Below are 11285 nucleotides of genomic sequence, written 5' to 3'. Positions count from 1 at the left end.
ACTTTAATGCACAAATGTAAATGGCATAGAGATGAGAATCACCTGCACTGGGGGAGGAGAACTGCAGTTCTGGTTTCCCTCAGTTCTTTTGCTTGCTGACTTGTTTTTCAGAGCTGCAGCAAGGAGGCTTTGGGGATTACTGGGCTGGAAAGTGGGTGCAGTGGAGAGAGACTGTCATGGATACGCGGATGGTTGGTGAGAGAAGTACTTGAAGGAGCTCGGGAAGGGCAGATTTGCTGCAATGGTGTGGCTGGTTTCTCCAAGTTCACTTGTACCTTTGGACCCTTCAGGAGTTGTAAGTCCAATTACAGTACTAGCTTCTGTGTGTGACCAACCCACTGAGCTAGTAGAGGTACTGGGGGACGTAACACTTGTCATGTGAAGGCAGTGTGCTACCTGCGCACTGCAGCGATGCCACTTGGGCATAGGAGCCCTAAGTGGTGTTAGGGTAAGGTCTGGCACACCTTTGCCTTGAGTTAGAAATGGTTTAAAGTGTTGAACTTTGCCCATCATTCACAGTTCATGTGCTTGCAGGTAGGGATGGTTTTGAACCTCATTGCTGTAGCTAGCTAGGTGTGTCCCCCCCCTTTCTTTTAAGCTTGCACAATGGGTAGGTGCAGTTTAAACTGGTTACCAGAGCTGTGTTAAAATGAAGAGTGACAACATTTTGAGAGCTTCTGCCTTAGGGTCAGCTTGTTGGTAGTTCATTTGGTTGCATTCAGTTTTAACTCTCCTTTTTGCCTTACCGAAGTGCAGCAGGAATTGCTTTCAGAGCAAGAGGATTTGCTCATATCTGGGTTTTTTTTGTGGGAGGGGGTTGCTTTGGTTATTCTTTTCCCCAGTGTAGGAAAGCAGTATTCCTTAATAAATCAGATATAGGCAAAGAACCCAGCAGAAATGCACTCTCCTGTTGACCAGAAGCTTCCTCCAAGCACAACCCCTGAAAAGGTCAAACACAATAGAAGGAAGGAATATTTAGGGTCTCTCCATTACAGTCAATTTGAAACAAGTTTGAGCATAACCAGTCAAGATCAAGTTTCACTGAGGCAAAAAGAGGGGTTGGAACTGGATGATCTTAAGGTCCTTTCCAACCCTAACTGTTCTATGATTTAGGATTCTGTGGCATCTCTTACAAGTGGAGCTCCATAGCAGAAAGAAATGGATGAAGAAGTGCCGTGGTGGACAGACCTCTCTCTGCAGGTACTGAGAGTCAGCCTAGGCAGAACTCAGTAGTTTTGATTTGGCCTGCATTAAGAAACACTGAGAATTTAAGGATTATAATAAAATGATATAATTAAAGGAGCCCAGCATGGAAACGGAGGCCTCTGTCTCCTGCACTGCAATTATAAAACAGTGGGTGTTTTGGAAACAATCCTTTTATAGCTGGAGTTACACAGTTCTGAATGGAAATGTTGCAGCAGGTACATCAGGTTTGGCTGGCGTAGAAACACAAGCAGGTACAGCTGTAGGAACCCCAAACGGCCTTCCTGGTTCCTCCTCCTGGTATGTATATACCTTCCTGGTATGTAGGTAGGAAAAGACAAGTTACTTCTTGGTAGACTGAGAAAGCTGAACAGTGCTGTGATGCTGTTATTTAATGTGAGGATGTAATGGAATGTGGATGAAAAGGATTGAGAGGAGGAGGGCAGTTGCTTTTTCTCTGCAGGACCCCTTACCTGCTGTCAGTGGAGAGCTTCATCCCAACAGAACAAGGCAGGGCAGGGGGCACTGGGCCCTGTTGCCTTCCTCCTCCTGGTTTGACCTCCTTGGGGCCTTGACCGGAGCTCCCACAGCAGCAGTGTGGCTGGTCCTCTCCCTGCAAGAGGTGGGAAGGGAGCCCCAGCCTAGCTTTGAGGAAGAGGAGCGGTAGGGATGGATGTTTGGAGGAGGGTCCAAGATCTGCCACCCTTACAGCTATGGTTATTCAATAAAGGTGATGCCTTGATACCACCATAGCCCTTTCAGGCTGCCCTTTACGCTACCCTTTTTCCTCATCCCACCTCTCCAGTGAATGATAGAACCCAAATAGCAATAGAAAGTTGCATAATTAGAAAAGAAATAAAAATCAACAAATAACTCTGGGCCATGAGGCTGCTTTTGGCATTTGCAATGACAGCACACCAGAGCACCAAAGCATAAACAGCTTTAAATGTCACACTGAGCATGAAACGAAGCTGATTACAGCATCAGTAAGGAAGGATGATTAATGTATGATGTGTCATGACCATGCCAGTCACAGTGAAGGTGATGGAGGAGAAGACAGTGCCTGTCCCCCAGGGCCAGCTAAATGAGCTACATAAACCCCATTGGAGACAAGTGTGAGCTCTTGAGAGGCTCTGCATGACCCATGTCAGGAAGCCAGGAGGGAGAAAATGCTGGAACAAAACAAACAGCACAAGGGATGAGTCCTGTGCCAAAAGGTACAAGACGCTATTCATTTATTTACCAGCAGCACAAAAACACCCTCTTCATCACACGCACTTGGTGAGGGGCTGCTCTGTGCATGAACCTGCTTTTGATCCAGACTGCGGCTTCAGGCTGGGAAACCCAAATAGAATAACCCTGGGACACAGTGGGATCTGCCAGGCTCCAGGTGAGCAGCAAAGAGAAAGCACTGGGAGCTCACAAGGCTTGAAGAAGAGCCAACCCTGGCAATAGGGAGGAGGTGAGGGAGGCTTCATCTGCATCTTTTCCATGTCAGGCTGGTTGGGAGGTTGAGGAAGGGGGTCCCATCAGCCTGAAGCAGCTGTAGTTGGTACAGGTGACCAGACTAAGGGCTAGGCTTTCTCCTGCCTTTAGCACAGTGCAGTGCTGCTCCAGCACCTTTAACTTCCCAAGCCATCCTTGGGCCCCTTTGGTAGAGGACAGAAACCTCCATCTTACTGTGATGCTTACCCCTGTTGTTTGGCATCGCTGGTTCAGCTCAGGTTGGTTTCAGCCTTCCCGAAGAGGGGGAACGAGACTGGTTGTTTCGTCCCAAAGCATCCCAGCATCTCAGTGTCGCATCTCAGTATAAATGCCTTCATCTGAAAAGTGACACGCATCCCCCACCTCCTCCCTAGAGAGTGATGCTGCAAGTGCTTTGCCAGGCTTACACTTCCCTTGGATCCTGTAGTGCTAGGGAAACGTTAAGCCTGCAGAACAAAAGGGGGTGTCAGAATCACAGGCCCTGAGAGTATCACCCTAATAGGCTGTTCATGCCAGCTTGAAGACCTTGGGAACCTTTTGCTGGAATACTGATCTCAAGAGGCACAGTTTGTACCAGGGGCTGATACGTGTTCTGCTTTGGTGAGGTGCAAATGATATGCACACACACACACACACCCCCCAACGAAGCAGAAAGGGAGCTATTTTGTGGGTTTTCTGTTAACTTTACCAAGCCAATCAGTCTGGGGGTAGATTCTGTCTTTTAATGAAGCAAATGTACATGCACTTGCTGTTGTAAGCTTTAGCATGTCATTCCTGACCGCGGTGCTCCCTTAGATCTGAAAGGGACCCAGTTAAACAGCAGCTTTGCCAATAGGGAGATTTTTAAAGCCATATATGCAGGCAGCATTCGTATCTCGTTGGAGTCTGAGCATCCCTAGGCGACTGGTGTATAACTCAGCACCATGCAGCCACTCACTCAACCCTCTCGTCCACCCCCCCAGGCAGGATTGGGAGAAGAATGAATGTAAACCCCAGGGGTTGAGATAAGAACAGTTTGATAACACAAGTATTATAAATACTGCTAATAATAAAAATAAGGGAAATAACAAGGGGAGAGAATATAAGACTAGAAAGGGACAGATAAAGAATAAACAGCAGTGATGCACAGTACCATTACTCACCACCCGCTGACGGATACCCAGCCTGACTTGGGCAGCAATAAGTCCCTCCCAGGTAATTCCCCCAGTTTCTATACTGGGCATGATGTGCTGTGGTATGGAAACCACCTTTGGCTGGTTTGTCTCTGCTGCCTCCCAGCTTCTTCTGCCCCTCATCACTGGCAGAGCATGAGGCTGAAACATCCTTGATCAGGGTAAGTGCTACAGAGCAACAACTAAACCATCGGTGTGTTATCAGCATTGTTCTTAGGCTGAAGCCAAAACACAGCCCTGCACCAGCTACAGGAAGCAAATTAACTCCATCCCAGCCAAGTGACCGAGTTCCCTCAGTGCCGAAGGGGAATCAATGACATTTGAAAACCTTTGTTGTCTGTGTCTTCGAGTAGCTGCGTGCCTGAAGAGCACATTGCCACCTCTGAGATGTCCCCTTCCTGGCTGGATTCCCGAAGGTGTTACGGTGATCCCAGAGGGAGCAGAACACAGTTCTGCCAGTGAAGGACTAAAGGTAAGACCAAGCTTGAGTGTCGTCAGCAAGGTGGCACGAGGAGGATGCCACAGGGCAGCAATGGGCAGAGCTCCACATCCATCACCTTATTCACAGTGAGTACTCAATCTCTTCCCACCTGCCACAACAGTGATCGCAGTGAAGTACCATGCTGCCCTACCTAATGCACTAAAAAATGGGCTTCTTCACTACAGCACTAATAACCTGCTGCTTTTATAGTACTGGATCATGGCTCATGGAAAGAGCAGCAGAACACTGTTGTTCCCTGGGAACACCTCTGAAATCATTGGATGCCCTCCTGTGAGGAGGAGGATGGCCAGCATCATGTCTTAATGACTGGTCCATGCGTTTCAGAGAGCGGAGCCCACCTTGCCTCCGGAGGCTGCTTCTCTTTGAGGATAATGGTCTTCAAACTGGCAGGGGTTCTCTTTGCAAGGGATTATCCCTAACAAAGCTAGAAGAGAGCAACGGGGAACATGTGTCATGATTATTCATAAAGGCCAATTAAAAATGGCATTAGTGGCTTAATTCTCCCTTAGCGAGCATGGCTGTTGGATCCGTGCTTTGTTTTCATTCAGATGATCTCCGCAGCAGGGTGAATCACTCGAACTGGAGCCCGTAGCTTTCGAAACACCAACTTTTCTTTAGGGAAGCAGGAAAAAAACAGAACCAAAATTCAAATTCAGCTGATTAAAAGAAGCAATTTAAAAGTACCTGCTTTAAAGTCCTGGTGTATTTTAACCTCTGAACGTATTCAAGTGTTTGGTCAGGCCGTTTTAACCAATACGTAGGTCCTTAAACTGCTTTGAAACCTCATGATGCTGCCAAACGTAGGCACTGGGGCTGGGAGGTGGGATGGGAAGGTTAAGCAGAAGGAACCGTCTTCCTTTCTTGAAGTGTGTCTTTGGGTTTTTATGCAATAGAAAAGTGCTGTTGAAGGCTTTTAGGTACTGTTTCAGCCCAACCAAGCACAAACCAGGTAAGACCAAGGATTACAGCAGTCTTTGGTGTCATGCCTGCCTTTCCCAGTCTACCAAGGGCTATGGTCAAGGAAAACACATAGGAACTTGTACCCATTCCTGATTTTCTGTATGGCAACCAGTAGTTACCTCAAGATAAGGAGATGAAGAGACTTTTACCATTGTGCTCTGGTATGTAAGGTAAATAATCAGATACATGCACACACATATGTACATAAATACATGTATGTGCATGCTACATACATTACACCACATAGGAGTGGTGAATGCACCATACCCTAGAGGTGGAGGCAAGGGTAGCCTTATTTTGCAACCAGCAATGGTACATCAGCTTGGAAAACAAGAAAAGAGATGGTTAATCTGATCTTTCTTGCTGTACATTTGCCTCACTCCAATGGCTTGAGGGCTTTATTAATGGACTTCATTAAAAGCCTAATCTTTCTATCCACTCTGCTAAAGGTTGGGAAGCCCCTAATGCATGGTCCTGAATGGAAACCTTCAGCAGAAACCAAGCAAGGAAACTCAACAGCCCAACCAGATATTTTAAGGGCAAAAACTATGATTTCCTTTCCAGCAGAGCTGGAAAGGCTTGGGCAAGGGACAAGCATCTGTGTCTGTACCATCACCCCAGCGGTAGCTACTCCCTGTTAGCTGCAAAACTACACCAGTCAGAACGGGTAAATCAAAAGTGCATCTGCAGGTGTAATTCAAGTCGATGCCTACCTAACGTTGCAGCAGCTACTCCGTGTTTGGTAAGCTGCAAGGAAAGTAACACAGGCGTTTTGAAGGCTTCCAGAATAATGCAAGTGCTTCGATATAGCACAAGCTTTTTTGGGAGGTGTGAAAGCATCAAGTGTGAGAAGGAGAAGGCAGAGCAGCAGGTATTCGTAAAGGTAGCCAGTGAAAAGGAAGAAGCACAGGCTTGGGGCTGGCCAGTAGCCAAAACTGACAAAAGCCAAGGATCTGGTGAATTTGCAAGGGTAGCGAAGGCATAAAACTATGGCAAAAAATAGCCATATCCTCGAGTTTCCCTGCTACAGAAACCACTAAAGCCAAGCAGCTGAGGGTATTTATAGAACTCCCTGTGCCCTGGGAGTCTGCAAGTGCTATAGCTCCCTCCTGGATAACGACAGCAGATCAGCTCCCACGGTCCCACACCCCATCCTTTGCACGCATGCACCACGCACCACGCCGGTGCTAGACAGAGAAGTGGTCCGGATGAACCCTTTCTATCTGTTAAACGGGACCTGTGAGTGCTCTTTTATCCCTCCCCCCCCACTTTCCCCATCTAGGCTCGTCACCACGGCGTGTCATTGTTTTCTAACTGGCAAACCACGGCTGCTTTTCAGCTCCCTCGGAGCAGGGGGTGTTTGATCTGAGTCACCAGAGCCATCTGTTCGAGGCAAATATTTTAGTGCTCTCGTTTGCAGTCAGGCAGTTTCTTTATCCTCCTCTTTAAGGATCGGTTACACGAAGGAGAAAAGGCAGGGTGGCCTCTCTGTGGCTCGCTCCATCAGCCCAAGCTGGGGTTCAGCTCTACGCCGCCCCCAGGTACAGCATCACCATGGAGTGGCCTCCGGGCAGGGTTTCAAGCTGGGTTGGATGAAGATGGATTTAAGTTTAAAAGAAACGTTTCTGGCTTCATGGGCAGCTGCAAACACAGGTTGCTGGGGGTACAAGAACGTCATGTGGAGGTTGGGGGGTCCTCAGATCATGGAGCCTTGGCCCCTTGCCTGCTTCCTGCAGCAGACAGACATCATTTGAGGTTCACAAGCAGTGTTTCCTCAGTGTGACAAGTTCCTCCCCTCCTCGTGAGGCATTTGGGTGATAGCAGCCACCACAGTGCCTGCTATCAGTGGTGCTCACTTCCCCTTCTCCTTTCTGCCTGTCCATCAAACCCCAGGCAAGGCAGCCTCTGCAACGCATGCATCGGGACGGCTTTCACTTGCAGTTGGCAGAGACCCATAGCTGTCACCATACCCATTATGTGTCTGAGATCAGCAGCCCCTGAGCCTCGGGACGTGGCATGCCATGGTGGCCAGCCCAGTTACAAGCCTTTACAGCCTTGGGATAGGGTTAGTAGAACGTTTAAAACACCCAGCATCCATCAGTGCTGGCAGTGGTGGTGCTACACATTGTGTCTGCCATCCTCACACAGCTGCACGTATTTGGATCAATAGACATTTTCCACAGCATAAGAAAACCCTGAAGCAGTCAGTTAGAAATAACATTATCTCTGCACAGCAATAGCCTGGCTGCAGGAAAAGCAGCCCTCTGCATGTATTGCCTTAGACCCCACGTGTGCTAACATCGTGTGGATGCAGGAGAAAAGAGCCCAGACTTGCACGTGGTCCTAGTGGAGATGCCACCATTGCTGCTCTCTACTCAACCTTGCCAATGCTAACACCAACACCTGGAAAATGGGAATAAGGCTTGGAGCAAGGGCCAGCAGGAGGGGTGGTGGCACACTGCAAGGGGGAGGATTCGCACGCATTGCAGCCCTGGCCTTTTGAAGGCATAAACCTGGCAGGATTGCTCAGCTCCCACTGGGGAGTTTCCCCTTCCCTTTTCCTTATTTCCCTGGGGAAACATCCTCAGCTCTGCTCAGGGGATCTTCCCCCCCTGCCAGTTTAATGTTTAACCCATCTTTGCCACTGGTGCTGTTCCAGAGCTGCTGCACCCACCCCTGTGCTTTCAGAAGCAAAGCACACCAGAAATGGGCAGGGATTGTGGTTGTGTGCCCTGGGGGGCAGGCAGCAGCAGTGGGGCAGCTGCTGACTGCCAGCCTTTGCATCATACCTGTGCTCTGCCTGCTTATGGGAGGAAAACACCGAAGCTGAGATTCCTCAGGCGTTTCGGAGGGATGCACATGCCTCATTCCTCTTACAGTCAACAGGAACCAGACAGCTGGGGGGGGGAGAGAGGAAAGGACACCAAATACCTGGCTGAAGCTGGAGTTATGAATCAACCACCCTCCAGCCTCCAAAAGATGAATCAATCGTGCTGCTAATCCAGGCTTTTCTGGCAACTTCAAGGGTCCACTCTTTTCAGTCAGATGCAAACCACGGGAATAGCTGTGTTACCCATCAGTACCTTGGGGTATTCTCCATTAACCTTTAAAGGCCCCGCTTTTAAAAAGCTCATTGCCAGCTGCCACTCAATTATACAATTACCTGGAGATTTAGAAACCAAAACAGGTGCCAGGCCAAGGCAGTTCCTCCTGTGGTGAAGCACCACTGGCTGCAAGCACATTTAGGGCATGGCAGCAAAAGCATCCCTCCCAGGAGCTAAAGCAATGAGAAGATGATGGGGAAGCCCAAATCCCCTCAGAGGGCTGCCTGGAGCGCTGCTGCCTTCCTGCTGTGTGGCTGCAGCTTTGCCATCAGACCTGCCAGCACCCTTCACTGGACTGTTGGAAAGACCCAGCCATGGGTCTCCATGGCTAACGAAGCAACCAGCAACACATGCAGGTGATCAATACAGGGCTGCTGGGAGGGGTTTGTGGTTCTATAGCTCTGCTTTCACACAGAGGGCTCCAGCCCCTCCAGCCAAGTGAGCCAAAAGGAGAGATGAGTTCTTCTCGCGCAGAGATGAGCGTGCCATTGTCACCACGCCATGAGACTGTTTTCACCGGGGTGCCAAGAAGCCACTGTATGGTGGAGCAGCTCCTCTGCTTGAATACAGGTGGGAGGTAAGTGATGGGAGGCTGCCTGTTTGCTACGATGCTGATTGAAACTCCAGGTTGGGAAGGATGAGTAGAGCAGCTGGGGAGGATTGGTGACCTGCCAGGCCCAACAACTCATGGGAAGGAGCTAAGAAAGAGGTAAGGTTTCTATGTGATGACGCATCTGGTAGAAATGCTCCATAAACAAAGCTGCCTGTTAGAGATAACCTGACCCTTCCACTGGAGCGGTCCCATTTGCACTTCTCCAACCCCTTCTTGGTGTGGCTGCTACAGGAGGGATGCTTTCAGTGCTGCAGCGCTGGTGTATCAAGGGTGCAGGCTTCCTCCACTGCCTTTAGCAGCAGCTCTTCCTGGCCACCACTTTGCAGAGAAGGAATTGAGTGTTTGAGCATCATCATAAACTGCTCAGAAACAGGGGATTTTCACCCAGCCTCAAACCCAAGCAACCCAGCTCATACAGATGTACTCCTTTCTTCTTTACCTCTGCAATATGTGGGGGGAAAAGGGTATAATCAGGGGCCCTAGTGCCAGGTTTGCTTCCTTGCACTCTTGCACCCCGTGTTTGCCTTGTGTGCCTCTTCATTACATGTCCTGGGAGGTTGATAAGGTTAAACCTCACGGAATAACTAAAAGCAGCAAAAGCACAGCACTGCTCCTGCCCTTGTAAGTGCTGGAGATCATGGGAGACAAACCCTCTTCCCAGGCTGGTGCATTGGGAGATTTCCCTTCCAAAGGGATGGCTGGCACTGAGAATGTTTGCGTTTGGTGTCTCCTTCCCCAGCTCGATCTGAATAAAAAGGAATTGCTGAAACTTGCTAGAATGAGACTTGCCAGTGAAAAAGAAGTCATTTTTATTGTTAGTTAGGGAGAAATTAAACCCAGGAAAGGGGAGCAGTTTTGCTGAGATTTTGCATCCACGAGTGCCTCTGCCCCTTAGGATTTCTCTTTGTGCTTTTACTACCAGGCTTTTAATTAAAGACTCAGGTCCTTCAGACAAGTAATTAAGTGCCAGCCTAAGTTGTGCCCTCAAATGTATCTGAGCGAACAACAGGAAGCTGATGAGATGCAGTGAGGGGGAGGAGGATTTTTGCCCCACATGGCTCGCAGTGCCTCGCTTTATTATTAGGTATATTTAAATCAGAGTCTATCAATCAACCAATCACTGCCGCCCAGTGACCCACAACCGGAGCTTCCCATTCCCATACAGCTGAGGCTGTCAGACAAGCAGCAGGCTGTCGGCAGGACAAGGTAGCTCTTGCACACCAGGCGCGTGGTCTGCCCTGTCCTGCTCTTGCAGCCAGCCCTCCGCAAACCTGGGGGCATCTAACTGCCCAGGGCTTCCTCTGAGGACACCAACACAAGGCTGCTTTTACAGGTACAAGTGCTCCCTGCGGCTACCAGAGGGGCTAATATGGAGAGGAGGGCCTTAACCTCCCCATTTACCTGCAGCAGCCTTTCTTTTCTTCCATCTCAGTTGTGTCTGACCCAATTTGCACTATGGGAAAAATAAATTCTGCCAATCATAAATACCCCATAATAAGCAATTTTAAAAAGGAAAAATATGGAAAAGATGGAGACATGCATATAAAATATGCTTCATATTTGAGGTGCTTACTCCAGCTCTCATTAGCTGCTGAATATAGATGCTGTGGGCTGTTGCTGCTGCCCACGTTACCAACTCATTGCTCCAGGTGGGCCGTGCAAGTGAGGCCAAGTCCTGGCACAGGCATCTGAGGACGCAAGAGCAGGGTTTTAGAGGACTGTGGTCAAAGGGAGAAGCCTCCCTGCTTGGAAATGGGAATAGAAGCTTATAAAAGGTTTTATTGCTGTCCTTCCCCCATGATGCAGCGAGCACAGCAGGATGAAGCCAGGCATTTCCCGGGTGCAAATCTCTGGTTCCTCTTCTCTGTTGATGACAAAACAAACAGAATGATCCTCTATATAAAATAATCCTCCATATACTTTTGTTAGTACAAAAGGAGCACTTTTCCAGCAGGAGGGGTGCGCATGGTAGAGGACCGGACTGGAGGTTTGTGCTGTTCAAGGGGTCACGTTGTACTCCTGCTTCTAAATGAGGAAAAAGCCCCAAAATGAGCAGAAAATAATAGTTTTGCACTGCTGAGCCCTTTGGTTACAACCCCGTATGTATGTAAAGGAATCTGTTGGACAATCTCTCACCCCCACCTGGCACTGTCTATCACTCACATGTGGCTTGGGCATTAGGAAGCAGGGGGCTGCCCAGTTAGGATGGAGGCAGGAGCTTGCTCCTCTCGCTGCAGCTGGATGTG

This window comes from Pezoporus occidentalis, unplaced genomic scaffold (genome assembly GCF_034315485.1).
Source record: "Pezoporus occidentalis ecotype Australia unplaced genomic scaffold, CSIRO_AGI_Poc_V1 ctg26, whole genome shotgun sequence".
Classification (NCBI taxonomy): Eukaryota; Metazoa; Chordata; class Aves; order Psittaciformes; family Psittacidae; genus Pezoporus; species Pezoporus occidentalis.
This window is presented reverse-complemented; position numbering follows the sequence as displayed.